Source organism: Cavia porcellus, unplaced genomic scaffold (genome assembly GCF_034190915.1).
Source record: "Cavia porcellus strain 051 isolate PalLab524CR breed Dunkin Hartley unplaced genomic scaffold, mCavPor4.1 scaffold_3, whole genome shotgun sequence".
In the NCBI taxonomy this organism is placed as follows: Eukaryota; Metazoa; Chordata; class Mammalia; order Rodentia; family Caviidae; genus Cavia; species Cavia porcellus.
The window spans coordinates 9,823,192-9,848,948 of NW_026947486.1; positions in this window are offsets into that span (position 1 = coordinate 9,823,192).

Consider the following 25,757-nt stretch of genomic DNA (forward strand, 5'->3'; position numbering starts at 1 on the left):
GCTTTTTTGTATACTCAGTAGGATTTTATGTATATACAGTCACATCATCTGCAAATAGGGACTTTTTTCTGATCTTTATGCCTTTTAATTTTTTTCTTGCATACTGTACTAACAAGAGCTTTCTATAGTCTGGCCACTCTGGGTGATGACAATGAACATTTTCATTTTGTTCCCAATCTGAAAGGGAGAGCAGTCTTTCATCAGTAAGTTTGACGCTTGCTCTGAATTTCTTATTAATACACTTTATCATTGTTTTCTTTTCTATTTATAACTTACTGAGAACTTTTATCATAAAGGATGCTTAATTTTCAAATGTTCATTTTTTCTAATTCTGCTGACATTCTTTTCCTTGATACGATGGGTAACAATGATTTTTAAATGTCACCTTTGCATAACTAGAATAAATCCCACTTATCCTGTATGTAATTATTTGTATATATTATTAGATTAGATTTGGTAATATTTTACTGAAGATTTTTGTTTAGAAGTTCATGAGGGCATGTTGGCATGTATTTTTTGTATTGTCTTTTTCTACTTTTTGTATAAATATAAATGCCCTCATAAAAAGTGAGTTGGGAAGTATTTTCTCTTCTACTTTCTGGGAAACAGTGGGTAAAACTGACATTAATTATTTTAAGTGTTTGGTTAAAAAGTATTCATCTACCTGAGCTTGGACATTTCTTCTTGGGGAACTTTATATTACAACTTTAATGTATTAAGTGATTGTAGTAGTATATCAGGTGTAAATTTCATCTTTTTTGTGGTTTACCAATTCATGGTTTTTCAAAAATTGGTTCCTTTCTTCCAAGTTGTCAAATGTATAAGCATTAAGTTATTCCTTATATTTCTTCATTTTTCTTTGTAATAGCTGTAGTACGTAGAATGACATCTCTTTCATTCCAGATATTGGTGATTTGTATCTTTTCTTTTTGTATGTTAGTTTTGCTAGGGTTTTATTGATTTTATTGCTTTTGGTTTCATTGACTTTTTTGTGTGTGTTCATAATTTCGTTTATTTCTGCTCTTATTTTTTTATTGTTTACTCCCATCTGCCTACTTTGGCTTTATTTTGCTCTTATTTCTGCTGGCTTTTGAGGTAGGAACTGATATCATTGATTTGAGACCTTCCTCTTTCCTAAATGTAAGCCTTTAATGTTATATGGCTGCCTTCTAGAAATGCTTCAGCTGCATGGCACAAGCTTTGATATACTGCACTTTTATTTTAATTCTTTTCTGTGTATTTTTAAGTTTTCTTTGATATTTGATCTTTGGTTCATAGATTGCTTAAAAGTATGTTGCATAATTTTCAATTGTTGAAGATTGTCTTATTATCTTTCTGGTATCGACTTTTGCTTTGATTCTACTATATACTTGAAGATCATACTCTGCATGATTTCAATGCTTTGAAATGTTTAGAGGTTAGTTTTATGACCCAAAATATGATCTATCTTGATGGATGTTCCATGGTTGCTTGAAAAGAATTTGCAATTGATCTTGTTGGTTGATGGTGCTCTTTAGTTCTTCTCTGTCTTGGCTAATTTTGGTCAGTAATTTTATCAATTGCTAAGAATAAAGTATTCACATTTCCAACTATGGTTGTAGATTTGTCAATTTTTCCCTTCAGCTCTATCAGATTTTGTTTTGTGTGCTTTGAGGCTCTATGTCTTCTTGGGGGAATGGATCCTTTTGTAGTATGGTGATGCACCTTTGTCTCCCTAGTGAAGTTTTTGGCTCTGAAGCACACTTCAGTTGATATTCTAACTACATCTACTCTTAAAAGTTTATATTTGCATTTATACTTTTTTACTTTCAGCATGCCTATGTCACTGTATTTGATGCAAGATTATTTTAGAAAATATAATTGAGTCATGACTTTATGTATACAATCATATCTTTTGACTGGGGTAGTCAGACCATTGCCATTTAAAACAACTATTAATCTACAGATTTAAATCTGCCATTTTATCATTTGCTTTCTATTTCTCCTGTTTCCTATTTCTTTGTTTCTCTTTTCTTGTCTTTCTGTGTGTTACTTGCACATATTTTATGATTCCATTTTATTTTAATTATTTTTAGTACATAACATGTAATTTCGTTAGTACTGCACCAGGTATCATAATATACATTGATACGTTATTATACTCCACTGAGATCAGTGTTTTATTGCTTTGAATTAAGAATTGCAATTTTCTATTTATGTCCCTTTACCCTCCTCACTTTTGAAATATGATTCAGTGAAGTATTTTCTCTGTATTCATTAACACCAGATGCTGTTATGATTTTTTATAAACTGTCAAACTTGATTAAAGAAACTCATGAAGGGTGTACTCTTACCTACATTTGCCCTTATTCTTTCACATTATCTTATTCATTTTTCTTTCTGAAGTTTGAATCTTTCTGTTATAGCTTCCTTTTACTCAGAAAGTTTCCTTTAGTCGCTCTTTAAGGGTAAGTTTGCTAGGAGTACATGCTTTTACTTCCCTTTGTCAAAGAATGTCTTTATTTCGTCTTCATTCCTGAAGTATAGCTTCACCAGAGTTACAATTCACAGTTGACAGTTCTTTTCTTTCAGTTCTTGGAAAATTCCTGCCACTTCCATTTGGCCTACATGGTGTACAATGAAAAATCAGCTGCTGTTTGAACTGATGTTCCCTTGAAACAGTGCACTGTTCCTCTCTGGTCGATATTAAGTTTAGGTTTTTTAAAATTTTTATTTCTACTTTTTTGCTTAGTCTTTAATTTGCAAGTGTTTAATTATTATTTGTCTACATAAGAATTTCTTTGCATTTACTTATTTGGAGTTGACTCCAGTTGAATCTGTATGTTTAGGTGTTCTGCCAAATTTGAGGATTTTCTCCAACCATTATTTCTTGAAGGAGAAGAAACCTACATTCTTTAGGTCTTACATTCTCTCTTCCATCCTGTAGGATGCTGATGATACGAATTTAGATATTTTGTTTTTGTTGCTATTGTTACCCCAAAGGTCACTGATTTTCTGAAGGTTTTTCAGTATATTTTTTGCTATTTGAATTAAGTAAATTTTATTACTTTTTAAATAAAGTTTAACAATTCTCTCTCCATTCATTTCCATTATGCTCCCAGTCCATCTGATGAAGTATTTAAAATTTTAGTTATTATATTTCAGTTCCAGAGTTTCCATTTGGTATTTTTGTTATACCTTTTTTTCTTTTCATTCAGTAATTTTTAATTAAATTTACTGGTATATTTTAAATATACATAATGATCACTTTCATCATAGGAAATTTGTATCTGTGCATGACTTCTCTCAATTCCTCTTTTTTCCCCAGCCCCTTACCTCCCTTCAACCCCTCTTCTTCTCCTTCCTTATTCATAAAAGCTTCATATCTATTTTTCTTTATTTCTCATTTTTTTCTTTTTCTTTCCTTCCTTTCCCCATTCCCAATCCCTTAACTCCCTTCCCAATTGAGAATTTGTTCCTATTTCATAATATCTAGTTTATATTCTTATCCTCATTCACACTTTCAGTTTCTCACACTCCAGAAACGTGATATTTATGTACATGTGCTCAATTTATTTCACTTGAATGTAGTCACAAAGGGTATTCATTTATCTAGAAATATATCGAGTCCATTCTTCTTTATGGCTGAGTAGTACTCCACTGTATATAAAAAACTCATCTTGTTTATTCTTACATCAGTTGATGGGCATTTGAACGGTTTCCAAGATTTGGCTATTACAAACTGTGCCACTATAAACATGGGTGTGCATATATTGTTGTGATATGATGCTTTTTATTTTTGGGGAAGATAGCAAGAAGGGGACATCTGGGTCCAGTAGAATCTCTAGGTTTAGCTTTTTGAAGATTCTTCACCCTGATTTCCACCATAGAATAATAGCACAGTTAAGGGCACTGGATTTTCTGTTTTTGCCAGTTAACCAACACATTGCTATTTTTACTTTGGTTTTTACTTTTAGCCACAAAGCTAGGTTTTCGGTTCGCTTGTTGGAAACAATTTTTTGCAAAATGAGTGTGATTTTGAAGAGAAAAACATTATGGTTTACATGATACTTGTGGTAAGAAACTAGTTTAGCCTAGCTATGTACCATATAGTTGTGTATTCCTGGATTAATTTGTAAAGGCCTCTATAAGCACTTCCCTGTATCATACTTTTGTGGGCTCTAATTCCAGCGACAATGTAGTTTTATAAATCTGTGTGATAATATTCTGCTCTGACATGTTCACCTGGCTCCGTGTGAGCTTCTGTTAGATCCTTGCTAGTGCCACTTTCAAGGATGGAAGGTGTTTTCCTGGGCATCTCTGTGATGTTAAATGGGAAGTGGGGGATTCCAGATCTACAAGCAGGAGAACATTTCCCCTGGCCTGTTCACTGTCACCTGGTGACACTTGGTTTCCCATTCTATTTCCACGGGTGCCTCTGGAGGAATATAGAGCCTTTTTGGCAGAACACCTAAACATACAGATTCAAAGCCTTTTGTATCATATCACAAGAGCCACAGGGTCCGCATGGCTTTTTGACAATAGGTGAGGGTCTGGAAACACTAGCCCTGGCCAGTAGGTCAATGGCTGGGAAACACGGAACCTGTTGTTTGTGTTGATACTTGCATGGAGAAGCTGTTGCGGGTTGGTATGAGGTTCTCACTGGACAGGGTTCATGGAAGGTTCTGAAACTGAGATAAGGAACCTAACACACTCTCATTGTTGAATAAGTTTACAGTTTTGCTGACTCCCATTGAGAAAAAGAATTTTCAAGCCTGGACAGAGAGGCACGGAAAGGCTTTTATTAGGTAGAAATAAAAAGGTACACACTCAAGGAAATAGAATGTGGTCCTCTAGAGGGAAAGTTGCATTATTTCCTGGAACAAGGAACATTCTTCTCTTGAGGGAGTGAAAACTCTGGGAAAATGCAGCCCTGCCCCAGAAGGGTAGTAACTTAGTCTGCGCATATGGCCCAGTTTTTCTTTTTTCTTTTTTTTTTTAAGATAGATAATTTAAATACTCTTCGGATTCTCTCAACCTATTCCTTTATCTTAGGGTCAGGTTCCTGCCCCATGCTTTCTCAATTAAGCCAATTTATGGACTTTAAGTGCTTCTGAGGAGTTTTCAGTATGATAATTCCGAAAAGAAATTAACCTAAAATTAACCAAGGGAACGTTGATATGGATTGCCTTGGTTGATTTTGACTGGGTTCAGATCCTATCACTAAGGACCCTCTTTTTCTCACTGCTATTTCTGGTTATGCGTCAAGGAATGGATGGGCTTTCTGAGCTCCCTCAGCATCACTACTGCGAGTAGACTGGCCTGCTAATTCCACTGGGCATGGGTCTCCCTGCTAGTTCATTTTCTTCTATCCAAGATTCAGAGTTCTTTTTGCCATTTTCCGTTGAATGATTTCCTGAGATTTTAGTTGTAGTTAAAGTGGAAGAGCTTAAAAATTCTTGTCCCAGTAAAATGTTTTCTTGTCCCAGTAAAATCAGCCATTAAAACAATTATTGCCCAAAACCGGCATCACTTCTGGGTGATGGATGTACACAAATTCATATACAATTCTTTGTACATTTCTGTGGGTATGAAATACAAAAAAAAGGGCTAAATGTAAAGTTATTCCAAATATAAGTCAGTCTCCCATTGCAATTAGTGTCCTTTACTTTGATTTACTCCATTTTACTCTGTTGTATTTATTTTGATCAACAAAATAAGTGTTTGGTCAAAACTCATTATACAGAAATTATTTCAATCAATGCTAGTTTTGGGTGATCATCTGACAGAATAGATTAAAAATGAAGCAAAGAAATTTAATGTAAATTTAGTCATTATGCTTGGGGACACAAGACTCACAATTGCAAGAGTCAGATATTTATAGGAGCTCATTTTTAAGGATCACTTTTAAAAGCAGTGAAGTAAAGGGCTACTTTTGCAATAATGAATTTAAACCTAAAGAATGAATGTTTTTAAAAAATTATCTTAGTATGAGAATGGGAACTTGAGGCTTATACATAGATGAAAGTATAGATGGTTCAAACATGTCTCTATGATTACTAAGAGTCAGTGATATCAAAAATTAATGATTAGTTTAAGCACAACTGCTTCATAAGAAAATGGGCAGAATTTCAAAATTAATATATTACTTCAAACTACTAGCTTTAAATGTGTACATTAAATGTAAGAAGAAATTTCACTATTTTATTTTTTGAGAGCATATACATTTGGTGTAACCAAAAATATTTTTAAAATATAGTGTCACTTGGAAAATTGAAGGTTTTGCTCGATTTGGTATATACTAGTTATTTTGGTACTTCAGCTGGCCAGGTAACTACAGCTGTGAACCTATCGCCCAGATTTATGAAATATTAACCTCTTGTCATACTTTCTACATAATTTTTAAAAGAAATCAATTGTGCAGTTAAAATCCTTTAGGTACTATGACTCCATCCCCTTCTATCCTTCATTTCCCAGAGTTTTAAAACATATAAATTGTACTGTCACATATATAATTCTGGATTAATTGTATTTTGAAACTTATTTTCTATCATCTTATTTTGTGTTTTGTGCTTACCACACTTTTCCTCTTTACTGTATTCTGATGAATTGAAAAAAAAACTCCTCTTTTCCTGCTAATTTGAAGATATATATTATATCTCTGTCTTGTTTTCCTAGTTAGCCTCATATTTTCCAATATGCATTGCAATACAATACAATATTCATTTACAAATGCTTTTTCAAATCTAAACCTATTTAATATCTATTATCCCCCCAAAAAACTGGTAACTTTCTTATAATTTTTGTATTTTACTTACTAAAATACTAGTTTTAGACATTATAAAATGCCTAGAATTTAAGTTCCATTTTTTAAAAAAATAGGTAATTTTATTTTTAAATTATGCAAATTGTGTAACCATTTAAATGGAGAATAATTAATTGAATTTGCCATACTATTATATATATATATGAATTTTGGTTCAACATTGTTTTTGATAGCTCACTTTTTCTCCGTGAGTCCATCTTTTCAACTGTAGTTCATGTTGAATAACTATAAGCATTTTATTTTTGAAAATGTCTTTATTTTCCATACTGTTAAGTGACATTTCAACTGAAAATCAAGATTCAAGTAGACAAATTATTTTCTCTTAGCAATTTGAAGATTCCACTGTCTCTGGCATCTATTATAAATGAAAAATCTGTTGTACATTTAATATTTTTGAAAATAATTTCTCTTTTCATTCTAGTAACTTTAAAAAGTTTTCTCTTCATCCTTGATGTTCTGAAATCTCATTATAATTGAAGTTTGGATTTATTTTTATTGGTACTGGTTGGAGTTTGGCATGACTTTTAATAAATAAAAGTGCTTTCTGTCCTTTTCTAATTACCACAACTCTAGAAATTCTGCCCTGTATACCAACTAGATATATGTGGAGCTTTTTCTTAGGCCCACTGTAAGTGCTCTTTCACTGTATACTTTTTATTAAAATCTCAGTGTGTTTTGTAAGTTTTCATTACTTTTCTCTTTAATTAAGTCCAATCTAGAAATGGCCTTACTGATAATTTGTTTGTTGCTTTATTTTCATAATTGTATGTTTGGTTTTCAAGATTGCTAGATTTTTATTTCTTTCTTTTCTTTTTTGGTACTGGGGATCAAACTTACAACCTCGCACGTGTTAGGTAGGTGCTTGTGCCACTGAACTAAATTCCCAGCCTAAATTGTTCTTTTTTGTTACCACTTGTTCTTATTTAATTGTAGCCATTTTGCCTACTTGGATTTTATAATGATCTGTTTCTCTGCTCTGCCTTGTTATTTTTTCCTTATCTCTTTGAGGATCTTAGATATAATAATAAAATGCATAAAATACATTTTATGTATTTTTCCTAATTTCAAATGTTGCCATCTGCCCTTCCTAATGCTTGTCTCTGTGAGTTTACAGGCCTATACGTCATAAGGGTTGCTATTACCATTCTTTTTCTTTTTGTGAGGCTGCATCTCCCCACCTTGCAGTTTTGGAGTTGCCTCCATCAGACCCATTAAAGCCCTAAGTCATCTCATAGCTTATTTGAAAAGAAAGGAGTATCATTTTGACTCTGTTTCCTTGGTTTTATTTTCCCTGGATTTGATTTGGGCATTTTAGGTTAACTTATTACATAAAATGTGTTTATAAAACCTGTTGTCAATTTTTCCTGGTTTTATTAGGAATATAGACATGTAAATAATCATAGATACCTAAATAACACAATTAAATTTCACCGACTAGTTGTTGTGGTTGGTAAAACATCAAATATTTCTCAATTCAGCCCTGTATGTTAGCTTACCAGTGCCAGATTTCAGACAAACACTGAAAAGTAATTCCAGCTGCTCTACCTCCTAGCTTTAGTTCGGGGCTTTGCTGTTGTCTATGGCAGCCCTAACTATCCTTTAATACCCAAGATATAAATAAAACCATTATGGTTTTTATATACCATTTTGACTATATAAAAGGAAAATGAGTGTTCTTTCAACAAAAATGTGTTGGATGGTTTATAATGTGTCAACTACTGTAGTAGACACCGTACTCAGATGAATGAGATGAACTTCAAATCTAGTCAGAGAGTGGAGACAAGTTAACAAGCAATCCCATATGACACCGTAAGTGTTATAACAAAAGGATGGTGCTCTCTTTAAGTTCTAAGAGATGGCCAGCTGGAAATCAAAGAGGCACACTTAGGTAAAAGCTACCAAACTGAACTTTGTAGGCCAGGTAGGTTTTCATTAGATGAATAAAGAGGTAGGAGTAAATGATTGACAAAGTGAGTGACTGTATAAGGTGTAGCAGAAACTACTGTGTCTGCTCATAGCTGCAGAGAAGACAAGAGGAGATCTAGGGGAGAACTAAGAGATGAGAAAAGAAATTCCAGTATGAAGGATCTTGTGGAGTCTGTTCTTGAGTGTACATTTTTTCATGAAAGTAGTAAGGATTCATTTAGACATTTTAAGTAGAGACATTAAGTGATGAGGTTTGGATTTTAAGAATATTATGCTAAACTGCAGGAACTTGGAGCTAGGTACAGGACATGATAATGATATGGATTCTGACAAATAAGAAGATGAGAAGAGTGGGAGAGATGCTTAAGAGGCAGACAGATGACCTTTTCATATGCCCCAAGAACATTAGTGCTATGGAATTTCTTAAAAGAGGGCTGTTTCCAGAATTTTTTTTCCAAGATTCTCACACCCACTTGGCAAATTCAGACGCTAGTGTTTTACCATTTGACCAAATTAATAGCATTATTTTGCTTCAGTTGAAACAAATGTTGTAGAAGTTGAGAAGTTTATGATAAACAGATGTTTGCCGCCTGAACAATGGTCCTGCTTGACACATGAATCGGTCACATCAACTTCTTGTGACTTTGAAATTTCCTTGTCTGTTCTAAAGGATTTGCCAATTTTTCTGCTTTCAATTGCATTGTTCAACATGAAATAATGCAATTCTTTCATTCATATGTCAGAAGCAAAATGTAACATAACTTCAGCTACTTATAGATGCCTACCTTTCTTAACTCTTATAAAATGCTTTGTTGTTTCTTGCAAGAAAATATGAAATTGCTGCTATTCCTTCAATGATTAATATTTGTTTTACTAATATCAAATTTATGCCCCATTGCTCTGTTTACATGCTTTTCTGTGTACAAGACATGTTTTCATTTCAATGCTAAATCCTAGTATAATCTTTCTGAAGACATTTTAAACAACAATTCAATTTAACGTATGTGGTACCAGCAATGAATGCACAGATCTCAGCTGAAGTGATGACAGTATGAACATCTATGGTCAACTCTCTCTCTTTATATATATATATATATATATATATATATATATATAGAGAGAGAGAGAGAGAGAGAGAGAGAGAGCATTTAAGGACTATAGTCTAACCTACAGCAATGGTTAAAAAAGAAGACATTGATCAGGAAACAGTAGTAAGTGCCAGGGCAAACCAATTCAAAGTCAAGCCAGTTACAGCTGACCTAGGAGGATTCAGGGCTATATAGCATGTAAGAAAAAAAAAAGTGTATTTGGGCAGAAAGAAACAAAAATGAGAGCCCAAGATAGCCTTAAGCAGGGAAAATGGAGGAGAAGGGAAGGACTATTCTCAGTTTTAGAACACTGGTAAACACATACATACACAGGTCGCATGCGCACACACACATTTGTGTGTTTTAATCAGTCAGTTCTTTCTTACTTGGACGAGTTCAACTGGATTTCTGTGCGTGGACACAAAAACTCAAAGATTCGGCTGAAACTGTGTTTCAGTTCAAGGGCTGACCTTGAGAAAGAATCCAAAGAAGCTCATCTGAGCCACAAAGGTAACTTCACTGGTTGGGTCAGTTTGAGGTATTCTGACTAAAGAAGAAACATGAATTTCATGCAGCTTAATATGAAGTGACACTCAAGCACATACCCTCTATAGGATTTCACCCATGACTAACAAGCCTTTTAATCATGGCAAGAAGACACGGAGATTTTGCAAACATGCTTTTGCAGTGTCCACATTTGGTGTTCCTGACCCTGTTTTCTTGCCAGATTGTGAGAAGCACCTGCTCCTTTTCAAGCAGTTGTCAGATCAATATTTAATCAATTGCCTTTTGATATTTGGTAGCGCTGAATAAATGGGATGCCAATATTTCTGCTCAGAGCTGTTCCTCTGGTGTACCTCATTCCGTTCCTGTGAAAGCCTTCAGCGACCTCTGATCGCTAAGCGGCATGTCCTGTGAGTTCTGTGGCACCCCGCCCCCACCTCCGCTACAGAAAGGCTCAAGGAAATGCAGAACGCTGGTGCCTGTGCCACTCTTATTAAAGCAACATCCGAAGTCTTGAAAGCGGGCATGCAGAGCCGGATTCGGGACACTGTGGGGCTTTGCCAGGTGAGGGCTATTTAATAGACCAGCCACATTAAAGAAAGGCGATGATGTAGTGAAAGGAGCCTAATGAGCAGAAGTGAGGCGACAGCATCTAAAGAGAAAAAATAATGAGCTGCGAAATCTCCCCCAAGGCGAGATTGCCAGCCTTCTGCAAGGAGGTCTCAGCCTATAGGTAAAAAAGGCTCATGTGGTCGCTTATCCTTCCATGGTAAACAGAAGTTCTGTGGGCAATTAGGGGCTGAGCTGAATGTGAGATTTGAAAACGGAAAATTATGTCACCGACTCTTTGGAGATTTCCACACCCAAGACCCCAGCTTTAATTCCCAAAGGACACAGGGAGCGTACTCAACCTGTGAATAAAAAGTAGGAACATCGTATCAAAAACAACACTCATTGTATCTGTGTAGATGGACTTCTAGAAATTAGTTCCAGAAATCTGTACTCTTTTATAAAGTTTTCTCTTCCTGAGTCCTTAAGGGCCAGCCCATAGGGCTACCCTGAGGGCAAAACCACCTTCTAATGAGACCCCCTTGGTCTTTCAGTAATGACCCCTCCTAGGAGGATCCAAACTGGGCATGCCCTACCAGTGATCCTATGTCTTTTATAGTTGTGGGAATGCTAAGCCAGATTTTGGTACAACTGGGTAGGAATAAAATTATTAAACAGTATAGTTATATTATTTTACTAATGTGAAGGAAAGAGAAGAAACAAAAGACTTGGCTCCTATCCTCAAGAAATGTACAAATGTATGCCATGTGGGCAATATCGTTAACAGAGCCACTATTCAAGTCCATGCGTTGGAAAAAAGCTATGGTACCTGTGTTACCTGGTGAGAAAAGAAACAGGATAATGAAACACACACAATGAAAATCCAAAATAACAGAGCTTTATTATATACGTGCTTTTCACTTATAAAGTGCTTTTGTTTACATTTTTGAAATAGAGATTGCAGGTAGGTGTGGTACTAGTTTTCCATCGCGTTGGTTTGTTTTTCTTGTTTTTGTGCTGTACGGAAGAATGCTCCTAGGACCTTCACACTGAGTTATATCCCCAATCTTTTTTTTTTTTTTTTTTTTTTTACTCAGAGCCAGGGTCTTGCTAAGTTTCTAAGTTGCTCAAGCCAGGCTCAAACTTGAAGTCCACTTACCTCAGCCTTACATTCCCCATCCTCATGAGACCAACTGAAACTCAGAGGGATGAAGACAGTGGTTTCTGATCTTTCAGCCCCTACATGGGGACAGGGGTACAAGGATCAGCAGAATTCACAGACTTGTAGCACTCGCATGGCCATATCTAAGTTTAGAAGAAATTCAAGTTTCTAGAATAAACAATGAATACTATAAATTGGTTTTAAGGGACATGAGACTAGGAAAGACACTGTGTCTATAGAAGTTTTATGAGTATGTAATGAAATCAACCATTTAAAAATATCAAAATAATTTCAAAAAATGGAGACTCAAATATTTATTGTATTCTCTTGAATTAATCCAGCAAAACATGCAGCTTTTCATAAACCAGTGATAAAAATATGTTTCATTGAATTTGCTATGTGACAATTTGTACCAAAAGTTGGCTTAATTCAACAGCAATTATTTTATTTATTTTAATATTATTATATATCATTTGTACATAGTAATGGGGTTCCATATGACGTTTCAATACATTCATGCAGTATCAAATCCAGCCCCCTTTTATCTACCTTCCCCTCTACTTCCCAAGTTTTGGTTATCACTATTTTACATTCAACTTGACTACAATACTTCTATGCATGAGAGAATGTATAGTACTTGTCTTCTTGTGTCTGGCTTAACATAATATCTTTCAGTTCTACTTATTTTGCTGTAAATAACAGGATTTAATTCCTCTTCGTGGCTACATAATACTCCACTGCATATACATATACCATTTTCCTTATCTGTTCCTCTGAGATTGGCTCTGTGCTGATTCCCTATCTTACCTATTGTGAATAATCTTATAATTGAAATGAACACGCTGCTATTTCTGTGATAGGCTGATTTCACTTTTTTAAGGTGTGTATTTAGGAGTGGGCTAGTTGACTCATATATTAGAACTATTTTGACTTTTGTAGGAACCTACATAATGTTCTCCATAGTGACTATGTTAGCTCACATCCCTGCAGCAGTTGGTGGTACTTTTTTTCCACATCTCCATCAGTATTTATTGCTTTTGATTTTCTTATACCAACTATTCTGAGGCAAGATAAGTTTCCATTGTAATTTTGATTTGTATTTCCTATTTGTTGATGATTTGTACTTCTTAGTTTGAGATGTATCTATTCAGATTATTTGGCTGTTTTTAAATAGGTTTACTTAGGCTTCATTGTTATTAAGATTTTGAGTTCTGTGTATATTCTGGGTACTAATTCTTTGTGAGATGAATAGCAGGAAAAACTATTCAATTCATAGTTGTCTGTGTTGTTTTCTTTGCTGTGCAGAGCTTTTTATTTTGCTGTAATCCCATTTGTCTATTTTTGCTTTTGTTGGCTGTTTTTTTAGGATCTTATTCAAAAAGATACTGTTTATACTGTTTATACCAGTGCCTTCCCCGGTGTTTACCCTAGTTGTTTCAAAGCTCAAGGTCTTAGAGTTAGGTCTTTGATTCATTTTGTGTTGATATTTGTATAAGGGAAGAGGTAAGTGTCAAGTTTCAATCTGCATGTGGATAACCAGCTTATCTAGCACCATTGATTGAAGAGAGGTTTTCAACTTTGCTGAAAACCACTAGGCCATTGATGTATGGGTTTATTTCTCTGATCTGTGCTCTGTTCCATTGGTCTCTGTGTATTTTTATGCCAGTTCCATTGTGATTTGTGACTACTCGTTACTATTTGGTTACCACAGTTCTGTAGTATGTCTTAAAGTTGGGTGTAATAAGGTTTCCATCCTTGTCCTTTTTGTTCAAGGTGGCTTTGGCCACTTGGGCTCTTTTGTTATTCCACATGAATTGATTATCTCTCACTGTCTGTGGATGATTCCTAACTTGGGACCTCCGGTGAGACAGCAATCAGATAGTGGTGGGACTCAGAATATCTGGAGTACAATCTCAAGTCTTTTTCAGGTGAGTTGTCTGGGCTTCCTAAGAGTATAGTAGTCTCAGTCTCCAGCCTGAGTATTCCAAGAACAAAGCAAGAGTTGTTTCACTTTCACTGACCTAGTCACATTGTACTGGTCACAGTTGAGTCATAGAATCCCCCATTAAGGTCCACTGAAAAGAGACAGACATTCCAACTCTCTACTGGATGGTGCCTAAGTCATACGGTTAATAAACATGTGACAGGGAAATATTGTTTCAACCACTGCTGGAAAATACAGTCTGTCAGAGCACATATGATATAAAGATTATGATTCATATAATTCTGTGCCCCTGAGGTTCAATACAAGGAAAAATATTGTCAATCAAATTTTCTTTAGTTGAACTTATTTTGGGAACAATAAGTCTTGAAATTTTCTGAACTTCTGTCTTAATTACTTTTCCTGTTGCTGAGACAAAATACCTGATATCCACAAGTTAAAGGAGAAAATGTTTATTTTAATTCACAATTGTAAAGTTTTCAGTCTGCCATTGGATGATTAAGGCAGGGTGGTATGGTGGAAGGGAAACAGGTCATGGCAAGGCAAGCAGAAACCAGAGTAGTACCACTATTTTTGTCTTATTTTAGCATGGAGTTTTATTATGCAAAATGTATGGTGTAAAAATTAATGGGAAATGGAAGCAAATGTGAATTTCAGTTCATGGGCATGTGAATATAGTAATCAGGGCTGGGGATTTAGCTCAATGGCATAAGTGCCTGCTTAGCAAACGCAAGGTCATGATTTCAATCCCTGGTACTGAAAAAAAAAAAAAACTATAATCAATAACTGATGGAGCAGTAACTGTTTGATTTGACTGAGCATGGTTTAAGAGTTTGACAAACTTTTCTACTTCAGGATTTATATTACCTAAGGAGAAAGAATATATAACCCTGGCTCCTTGGAGACATAGCTCCAAAGAGCCCCAAATCTATGAGTTATTTTAAAAATTCATGCATATTGTATTTTCTTCTCCAGAAGGCTAAGCTTTATTTTTTTTTAATAAAAGAACATTCAAGATACCAATCCTTAATTTTGAACTCATGTCTTCATGCTTGCCAGGAAGGTGCTATACTGTTGAGCTATATCCTTGGCCCCCAATCCCTAATTTTGAATGGACATATCTATCACATGACTTGCCTCTCCATTGCATATCTCCTTATAGTCAAGCTCAGTCCCTCTGATGCTGCCTATAATTTCCCTAACACAGTCCCTCTTCCTTGAGAAAACATCATAATGCAGGAAAATAAGAATGATATAATTATTAGCACTAGTGTAAATTCATCCTAATTTATGTATTTCAAATTGCTTTCAGTATTCGTTACTGTTAATTATTTACTTGAGGCATACCTTACAGTGATTCTGACATCCTAGAAGGTTCTAGGCACCTCTGTTAAGAACTGCTGAGATTATTGACTAACTCAAGGTCATATAGTTAATTAACAACAATGCTGCTATTTAAACTCTATCTTTGGATCCCATATCTTGTGTTTTCTCCACTACACTTTAAAGTCATAAAAACTATTATCAGATATCCACATTCTTTTTTTTTTTTTTTTTGTCTTTTTCCTTTTTATCGGTACCAGGGATCGAACTCGCAACTGCCTGCTTCAAGGCAGGTGCTTATGCCACTGAGCTTAATCCCCAGCCCCAGATATCCACATTCTTAATGTGGCTGGTGTCCCAAAGTAGATTTAATATTTTTGCAAAGGAAATAAAATTTAGTAATTTATGTTTGTTATTTACACATTCAATTACTTCTTTAGACCTGAAAGGATTAAAGGAGAAACATGCTGTGAAGTCCACTTTTTATGCCAAGCCATACTTTGTGCTCTCCACCCTAATCCCTACCCCCATGTCCTCGGTACTGCAACAACACAGCTCCATGCCGGCACCCACACTCTGAGCCCAAGGGTTATATAGGTGCTGGTGATGAAGTAAGTTCATTGATACTTAACATGACAAAGCAGAAATGTTATTTTTTCGGTCTTACAAAATTAGGAGTATGTCAATCAGTTGGAGTGCAATGCCAAGAACATTGCTTGAGCTACAAAACACTATAGACTATAGCATTATAGTTGCATCAATTCTCGGTGGAAGAAGGCACTTCATAGGAGAGGTGCCTCACTCACAGGAGTGTCAGGAGTCTACCAAAGAAGCTTAGATCTTGGTCTTAAATAAGCTTCATATCTTTCCTTATCTTTCCTTATGGGTAATTTCTTCTCAGGAACTCTTTCTGTCCATGAGAACTTTCCTCTACCAGAGACTATCTAGTTAAACAAGTATAGATATAGATGATATAGGTATGAGTATGTGAACCCAAGACAGTCTTAATTCCTATTAAAACAGTTATAAAGATATACAAGTAATAATAAATGATTCATGTGGAAGATATACACTGGGCTTTGAGTGTCTAAAGGGGCTTTGGCAGAATCTTGGAACTTGGACCAACTGGTTGAAGTTCCCTTCATAAAAATTAATAGTTAAAAGCAGAAATAAGTACAGCCCCCCCCCAAATCAGAAGAACAGGGAATATAAATGCAATCCATAATAAAGAGATAAAAGTTATATTTCACAAATAAAAATCTCTAGAAGGAAGAGGAAACAACAGCAGTTGTTTTGAGCCCTCTGCAGAGTCAATAGGCTAAACCAAATGCCTTGTTGGCACAAGTTTATTAAAATTGTCAACAGGACAAGAGAAGTGTGTAGTGAGCTTCTAAGAAGAAGATCTACCTACCTTGCTCCTCAATCCCAGTTCTCCATAGAATCCTGGTGCAAATCCTGGTGACAAAATTCTAGCAGGTAAGGACCAATAGGTACAATGGAAGGGGAAAGAGTTCACCCTGGTCTTGAGCCATCTGACTCTGGTTTGTAGAACTTCAGGAATATTCACTGGTGACAAATGGGGAACAGCTCGTTCTTCAAGAAGTCTAGAATGAAAAATTACATGTCCATTCCTACTGATAACCCCCTCAGGCATACAACAGGCACTTAATAGGGGATAAGTGGGTTTGTGCTTAAAGAAGAGAATGAATACAGACTTGCCCTGCCTATGTTTGTCCTCCCTATCCTCATTCATTGTTTAACCAAAGGAAGACATCAACTTTCTAAACAAATGGGCATCCTTTGACACCCTTTTCTTTATACTTCAACCAACATGACTTTGATGGGTCATGATTGAATTACTTTTATTCACAGAAATGATTCCTTGTTAACACTCTTGGAGGATTTTCCACAGTGTGATTAGATTATTGCTAATCTAATAAGACACCATATTACTGGTGATATTAATAATATTACGTGATTTTCTAGCAATCATCTTGCTCACTCAATGAAAATTTTTGGAAAATTTCTGAGTTCTTGATATTCAAGATATAGATATATGCATTTTGATCACAAATTATGGTTGAGTTCTAAATTAAAATATTACTATTATAAAAAACACATTGCCACTAATCCCTATCAAAACAGTCCCTCTTGGTTTCAGTATACTTATTTCATAGTTCTTGACCCTTCCCAATGCATAAAGTCCTTTTTAAGGTCTTTAGTTGCACTGCTGGGGCTGCCTCAGTGTCCTGCATCAGTTAAAAATGTTTACCTTTCATGGCCATTTTAACTTTGAGGAAGAGTCAAAAGATACATGGTGCCAGATCTTGTGAATAAGAAAGATGAAGACACATTGTTTTTTATCAGCCTGCCTTTCTATTGGATAGTACTTCACAGTAACATTCACCATAGTTTTTATCCCAATTCACAAATACATTCATGAAAGAGGACTTCCATAAGTGCTTCAGAAAGTGGCAAAAATGATGGACACTGGAATAAGTGCATTCAAAGTGAGGGGAGGATTTTGAGGGGGATTAATGGCAATGTTTGTTTTTGGTTTGTTTCTGGTTTTTGTTGTTTTGTTCTGTTTTGTTTTGTTTTGTTTTGTTTTGTTTTGTTTTGTTTTGTTTTGCAACAGAGTCTCCCTATGTAGTTCAGGCTGGCCTTGAACTCACTTAGTATCCTAGGTTAACCTCAAATTCACAGCAATTCTGCCTTAGCCTCCTGAATGCTGGGATTGCAGTTGTACAATACTACACATGGCTAAATGTGTCTTCTACTGTAACAAATTTTTCAACATATGCCATTTTTAAAATCAGGCCTTGTAGTTAGTTGTGAGAATGTCTAGCTCACTTATGGCACATTCATAAAATCAAGTAAAATATAAATAAAAATGTTGTATTCCTATCAGGGCAGTGGAATTATGTGCTTTATTTCCTACTCTCTTAGTTAATATTCTCAGTGATAAGACAACATACCCAATACTCACAAGTTAAGGGAGGAAAGGTTTATTTAGCTCAGTTTATAGAGGTTTCACCCTATAGTCAACTGGCTGTAAGGAAGAGTGACACATGACAGAGGGGCAATAGTCTTTATATCATATCCATGGTTCCTTCCCTATGGAGGATGTAACACACATCAGCATTAGATCTTGAATCAGTCACAAACTCTAGATTCAGCCACCTCTGAAAAGTCTGCCCCTCATGACTGCATAAGACTTTGGGGGGATATCTAGACATAAATCATAACACCTACTTAATGCTCATCTATATTTTCACTTTATCTAAATGAGCATTCATTTATCAATTCACACTTTGTATATATTTTTTTGAAAGAAAGAAAGAGAATTTCACAGGAGAATCTATTCTTGTCCATTTAAATATTGCTTTGGCCAGACTGCCTCTTGAATGAAATAGATTGCATTTATGGGTTTTTAGATGCATCCTAAGCCCATACTGGCCCCTGACATTTTTAAAAGTTGGAGCACAGTACAAATGGAAGCCTCATATCACATCTCTATTTTCAAGATGTTACAAAGCTTATAAGTTGTTAAGTAAAATATATCCATCCTCCTACCTTGACAATGTAGCTTCAAAATGATCTGGCAGTTGAGCTTTGAGTTTAGAATCTTTGGACTCCTCAGAGTTTCTTACTGTAGCACAGTAGCAAAAAGGCTAGAGTCTGTCCCTTCAAAGATGTTGCTACCTTAGTCACATTCTCTCAACATTCACCGTTGCAGTTCTTACAGTGTTATTTTGTGAGTACCCCAAATTTTCCATCTGGAGAAGCATAAGTAGGCTAGAAGTGTTAAGGGGTTAATGATTCCAGAAATAGCACTCAATCAATAATGGGGCACTCTGGAGTGTGATAAAAGGCTCTTTCTCTCCCTTATATTGTATGTAGGCTATCCACCTTAAATTGAGTGTAGCACTGACATCCATTGTCCCTGCATTGGATCGTAGTCCAGTCACAAACTCTTAGAAGCCTGCCCCTGTAACTGCATGAGGCTTTGGAGGGACCTCTAGACACAAATCATAACAATGCCTTTCCTAATTTCTCCCTTCCCTGCCACACTGCTTCATGTTTCTTCTTGTATTTCCTGTGATGTTTACCCTGAATATTTCCCTACTAAACTATATGGAAATGTATCCTTCTTAAGACATCTGCTTCTGGAATACACAACCTAAGACACTTCTGCATTTATAGTCCCATGCACTTTGATTGCATGTGGTGGACACTATTCTATGCACTTTACTTAACATGCGATTGCACACGTGAGGAAACCAAAGCTCAGCAAAATCAAATACCCTCTCTGAGCTTTCACAACCCAAAAGAAGAAGAAACAAAATTTGAACCAATAGGTCTGATTCCTGAACCCAAATGACTGATGACTGAGTTCTAGTTGCATGATGTGTCACTCTAATGCCCACAACTAGCTTAGGTTTTTATTGCAAGTGAAGAGTTCGAGGTGTTTGGAATCAAGCTTGAGATCCACAACCTACCATTTTTTAGTTGTGTGATCTTCCATGCTTTTCTCTATACATTGGTGATAGTAATAGCAGTTGCCTTTCAGAGTTGCTGAGAAAATGTGATGACATAATACTGTCACAGTGCTTCACACCTTGCCAAACCCATAGGACATGCTCTGTACAGAAGTTAGTTGGCTTCCTGCCTGCCTTCCTCCTCTTCATCAGCCTCCTTCCCTGAACTGACAGGAGGATGGATAATGGCATAGGAGAATGCAGCCCCAAATGCCTCTTGTTTCCAGAAAGTATCTGGCTAATTTATTTCAAAAGGTTTTGCGTCTATGAAGTTTAATAGAGTTGATGAATATTAAAGGAATCATTTAATCTTCATTTGAATGTGAGCAGTAAATGTATTTTGGAGATTATATTCATTCCCCAGTGAATCTAAGTACTTTCCTATTCCAAAGCTGATTTTCGTACATCAGAGCAAAAGATTTTGAGCTCTGTGGGTTTGTCTGAATGCAATGCAGTGTCACAAGGAAAGTGGCAGAACTTCCTTCTGGGTATATGGACACCTCTGGAGGGCAACAGCACAGACATGGCTCCTTCACCCATCTATTTGTGCTGTTCTAAGCCATTTCTACATGCATACAAGACTCCATGTCTCAGTAAAACAGGCTTCAGGAGCCCAGGGCTTAGCTATAAGGCCCACCTTCCCTCTTGCTACCTAGTGACTCCCCCATTTTACTGCTCCCGATGCAAGGTGAGCCCATTCACTAAAAAGTGGAGCTGCTAAGACCTGTCATGGGAGGTATCTTACCAAGTGATTTTAAGAGCTTAGAGTCAAGTTCAAGTCACAAGGAAGGAAAGACAGGAAAACTTAACCTAGTATCAAACAGGCACTACTAATCCCACAAGCACTTTTTTACACTGTGTTTCAGGATCTTGAAGAACTTGTGTTCACTGCCAGGAGCAATTCAGTGTTTTGTGTAGGCCCGGCATTACCTGGAAGGCTTGGAGTTTGGGGCTTCTTCTCTGTGCTAGTGAAACAACCCCAAATCAGAGAACAGAGGTAAACCACTTACATAAGAAGCAGGCACTGAATCTACTGATGCCATGCAAAGGTCAATTGACCAAGAAAGATGCCAACCCAGTCAAGGATTTCCAGGGTATTTACTATGCTTCGTGCCTTCTCACACTGGGTCTTGTCCTCTCAACTGCCTTCTGAATTGTGCCCCTAGGCACATACTGAGGCTTGTTTTGGTCAAATAAGAGCATTAAGTCAGAGAAGTTTTAAAAACTGACCAAATTTCAAATCAGCTAGAATTGGAATTCAAAGTTTTCTGTGACCCAAGCCTTTGCTCTTTTCTTTCTGGCACTGCATCACTTGTTGGTCAAGAGGGAAAAGACCAAAAGGGTAAGATCAGCTCTGATACTTCTGTAACTTTGACCAAGACACCTACTTTGTTAGACAATCGGTTTCATGTGCAAAAAAGAGTGACAATAATTCTGATTTACATACTTTATAGAATTGTCAGGAGGAGCAACTGGGATAATGCATATATAATGCTTTAAAAGAAGTTAAGTGCTATTCAAATGTAATGCATCACATCTATTCAAGATAATAATGCTGAAAACAATGGTGATAATAATTGCATCACCAGAGACATCTCATAGAAGAATGTATCAAGTAGGGACACTCAGTAGCATGATTATCTTTGTGAAAAAAGGAATAGAATGTGGTATTTGGAAGACTGCTGCTGATCAAGTGGAAAGATGAAGCGAAACACTAGGGGATCAGTGGCAGTGTAGGTTGTAAGGAAATGCAAGTGTGTTTCAAGAAAGTGGGCAGTGTCTGAAGGGTTAGTAAGATAGAAGTTATTACGACAGCAAAGAAGAGGATAAGTGAGAATCTGGACAAGACTGAACTGGAGTGAGAGCTGACTGTGGTTTTTAGCTGACTGTTTCAAAAAATATTTTTGAGTAGTGACCAAGCAGCCTTATGCCAGAATCATCTGGGCCTGCTCTGGGACATACCTTCAACCACAAGAGTACATGAAGGTAGAGTCTTACAAAATTTATAGACTTCAGATGCATGGCCTCCGGAGCTTCAGGAGCAGAAACCACATTCAAGATACATAAAGACTGAAGATCTGTGTGTGATACACTAGGGGACACTCTGGAGACAGTGTCCCAGTTGTGACTGGGTTGGTGCAGATGGAAGTGAAGAGTCTGGGAGCTCTGGGGCAAGCAGGTTCCAGTCAAGGCAGGCTCTGAGGTGACCCTGTATGTTGCTTTTTGCAGATATTCCCCAGAGAGACACTGATTTGAGGGACTTATTTGAAGTGATTATGTTCGCATCTCTGTTGGCTCTTTTCTTCCTTTTAAAAGTTCAGCTCCTCAGGATGAGGAAATATAAGTCCGCTTTGTTGGTAGTAGGTAACTAATTCCAGTAGCACATTGGTATTTGTTATATGAGAGGCAGCTTGTTTCAAGTAGCTGGGGTGGTAGCAATGTCTTTGGAGTGACTGTAAGAAAGTATAAAGGGCCACAGCCTGCTGAAGGCAAAAAAGTGAAAAAGGAGAATTTTTGTCTTCTCCAAACAACCTGGGGCTTCTCAGGTGTGACTGTGATATACCCATGACTGATAAGGTGTCCCTTCTCCGGACAAATTACTTCTCCCCTTTCCATACCAATCCTTCAGGGGCCCTGAAGAAAACAGTAAGGAGAATTTCATCTACAGAACTAAAGTCAGGCATTGTGCAGTTTAAGTCAACCTCAGGGGCTGGTAGGTAAAATGAAGATGAAAGCAGGACATACGGGCAGCCAGTGCACTAAGTGAGGTTCCTCCTTGTGCCGGAAAGTGGGAAACGCCTCAGGTAGGCTTTCTAGTGAGGTGAGAGGGTAGACTGGATTCCCAAATGTGTGAAGATACCTCTGCCGATAAATGTCTGATATTTGGGGCCCCCAGGGGCAGGCCACCTACGGAAATAAAGGGTACACCTCAAAGAAACAAATACTACTTTAACCCTCAACACTGAAAATGTTTTCCTGCAGTTGCAGGAAATGGTTGCATCAATGGTGACTTCCTAAGGGTCATTAAACTTGAATGTTTGTGCTTGAGCAACTTGGAGAATAGAAAGCAGAGACCTTCATTCTCAGCTTCTGAAACCCAGCTCACATTTCTACTCCTGTGGTCTGCTCCACTTTTCAGAATACTTTTGAAAGTACACATAGGAAATCATACAGAAGTAGTGGTTTCAATGTGGCATAATTTTATGTGAGGAATTCATCAACTAGCATGACTTTAAGAAACTCTTGACAATGTTCTGTTGCTCAAGAACATGATCTGTGCATATTTCTCCCTCTCTAGGTCTAGAGGAGTGAGTGCTTGGGTTAAGTTCTGATGGGAAGTCAAGTCAACGAGACTGGGTGGGGGTGCTTTTCTAGCGGGGACAGGGAAGCATTGGTGAGCGTTTGTAGGTATGCTGAAGCAGGACATTTCTGAGGCACTACTAGCTGGCTAGCTGGGGTAGGAAGAGCTATGAGAATGAGGAAGGAGGGGTAGTTTAAAGAGATTAGTGGGCAGGCAGACCAGGATGTGTACGAGGTATAATCAAAATCATTATGCTCAAAGACCTATCACCATTAACCTATCTCAAAATACTCTCTCAAAGCCAACACACTTATCCCATTATTCTTGCCACTTTCTGAAGCAGTTTTTATGTGAGGGGTGATCATAAGTACTGTGAACGTTGCTGCCTTCAGTGGAAAGACATGCTTGTTAAAATACTATGCTGTCGGGGCTGGAGATTTAGCTCAGTGGCATAAGTGCCTGACTTACAAGCATGCAGTCATGAGTTTGGTCCCCGGTACCAATAAAATAAAATAAAATAAAATAAAATAAAATAAAATAAAATAACTCTGCTGTGTGCTCATCTACCTTATTCACCAGATCTGGCACCATGCAACTTTTGGCTCTTCCCCAAACTCAAAATATTGTGAAAGCTAAAAAGTTTTGATCAGTTCAGGCATCGAGGCAGACATGACAGTGCAACTAAGACACTCATGAAACAGAACTTCCAGAACTACTTCGTGAAACAGCAAAAACTATGGGAAGTGTTCTCAAAGCAAGGAGGAGTTTTGGGGGAAGGATTCGTGGCACTATGTCTTTCCCTGTAATAAATTTTAAAAATTTAACTGTTCATATTTTGGTCGCACCTTGTATAATATCCCCCAACATCCCATCTGTGGTTTCACTTTCCACAGTTTGAGTTACCTGTACTCAGGCATGATCTGAAAACATTAAATAGAAAATTCTGGAAATGAATAATTTCATACTTATAAATTGTACACTGCTCTCAGTGAACATGATGAAGTCTCACATACTCCTGCTGGGATTTGACTCACCCCTTTGACTAGTGTGTCCGCTCCATATGTGTTGCTTGCTCTTTCCACTTAGTGACCACTTTAGTTATCAGACTGACTGTGCATCATGGTGCTTGAGTTCAAGTAGCCCTTGCTTAATACAGTAGTTTTCCTATTCTGTGTTTGATCATTGTTTTTAATTTCTTACTGTGTTTAATCTTTAAAATTTAAACAGGGAATTTTTGAGACATGTTTGAATTTTAGAAAGGTTGCTCTGGCCTTAACTATGGGAAACATTCACTCATAAGTAAATCAAACAAAGCTTTTTTATTCTGGTCCCTGATAACCTTTGTATTAGCAGGAGTAGGGGAAAGGTTTGTTTGCTCGCTTCCTCATATTGGCTTTGAAAATTTTCAGCCCTGAAGAAAAAGAAAAATCTAAAGAATTATGTAATGAACAATTCATATTCTTCTCCTAGATACACCAGTTGTTACTTTCACTGCATCAGCTCTCTCTCTCTCTCTCTCTCTCTCTCTCTCTCTCTCTCTCTTTCTCTCTCACTCTCTGTCTGTCTCTCTTTCATGCATGCACACACTACCTTATTTTCATTGTATGCACCTTTATATGTATGTCCTTTTTTTAAAAATGTACCATATAAGTTTTTAAATGGACCATATAACAAGACCTCTCATCTCTAGATACAACAGTATGTATATCCTAAGAACAAGGATATTCTCCTACATACTGCAGTATTCAAGACATTTAATACTGATCCAACAATATTATGGAATAAATAGTCTGAATTTAAATTTCCCCAGCTGTCCTCAAATATGTGCTTAATATTTTTAAATGTATGCATATACAACATATGTGTGTGGTAGTCATATCTTTTTAGTCTCTTTTTTAGTGTACAGTAGTTCCTCTCTGTCTTTTTTCTGACTTCCGTAAAATGATCTTTTCTAACAGTCCAGGACAGTTGCATTGTAGACTGAGGCAAAATCAAAAGATGATGTTGTTTCCCCAAGGTTATATTCAGGTTGTGTATTTTGGTTGAGAATTCTACAGAGACCCTGCTATACCCTTCCTACTCTGCCACATTAAGAGATGCATACAGCTTTTTGTCTTATTATTAATGATGCTAAGTTGATCTCTCCACACTAAAGGTAATTTTACCCTTTATAATCAATCAGTAATTGGGAGGAGAGCACTGATAGTATGTGACTGTATAAAATATCTCATGAATAACATTTTATCAAGTGTCATCTATGAATGATCCTTTTCTGAATTAATTTTTCTGTTGTTGGTTATAAATCTGCCATTCCTGATGCATTAATTAGCTGGCCTACATCAGTAAGAAAGCGCTTTCCCTCTACTTTTATCTCTTTCACCATTTTAAAATGAATATTATTATGCATTGTGGGATTACACATACACAAAGTAGTATAATCAATTACTGGTGCCATTCTTTCTGATGTTCTAATTGTCCTAAATTTTATCTATAGGGTCCCTTTTGGCCAGATTATTTTGTCCTTTTGCCACATCTGTAGTAGCCTTTGGGCACTTTCTTGCTGACATAACATTAGTTTTGAATAGCATTTGTTAATTCCTAGCAGGGCAGCATTTG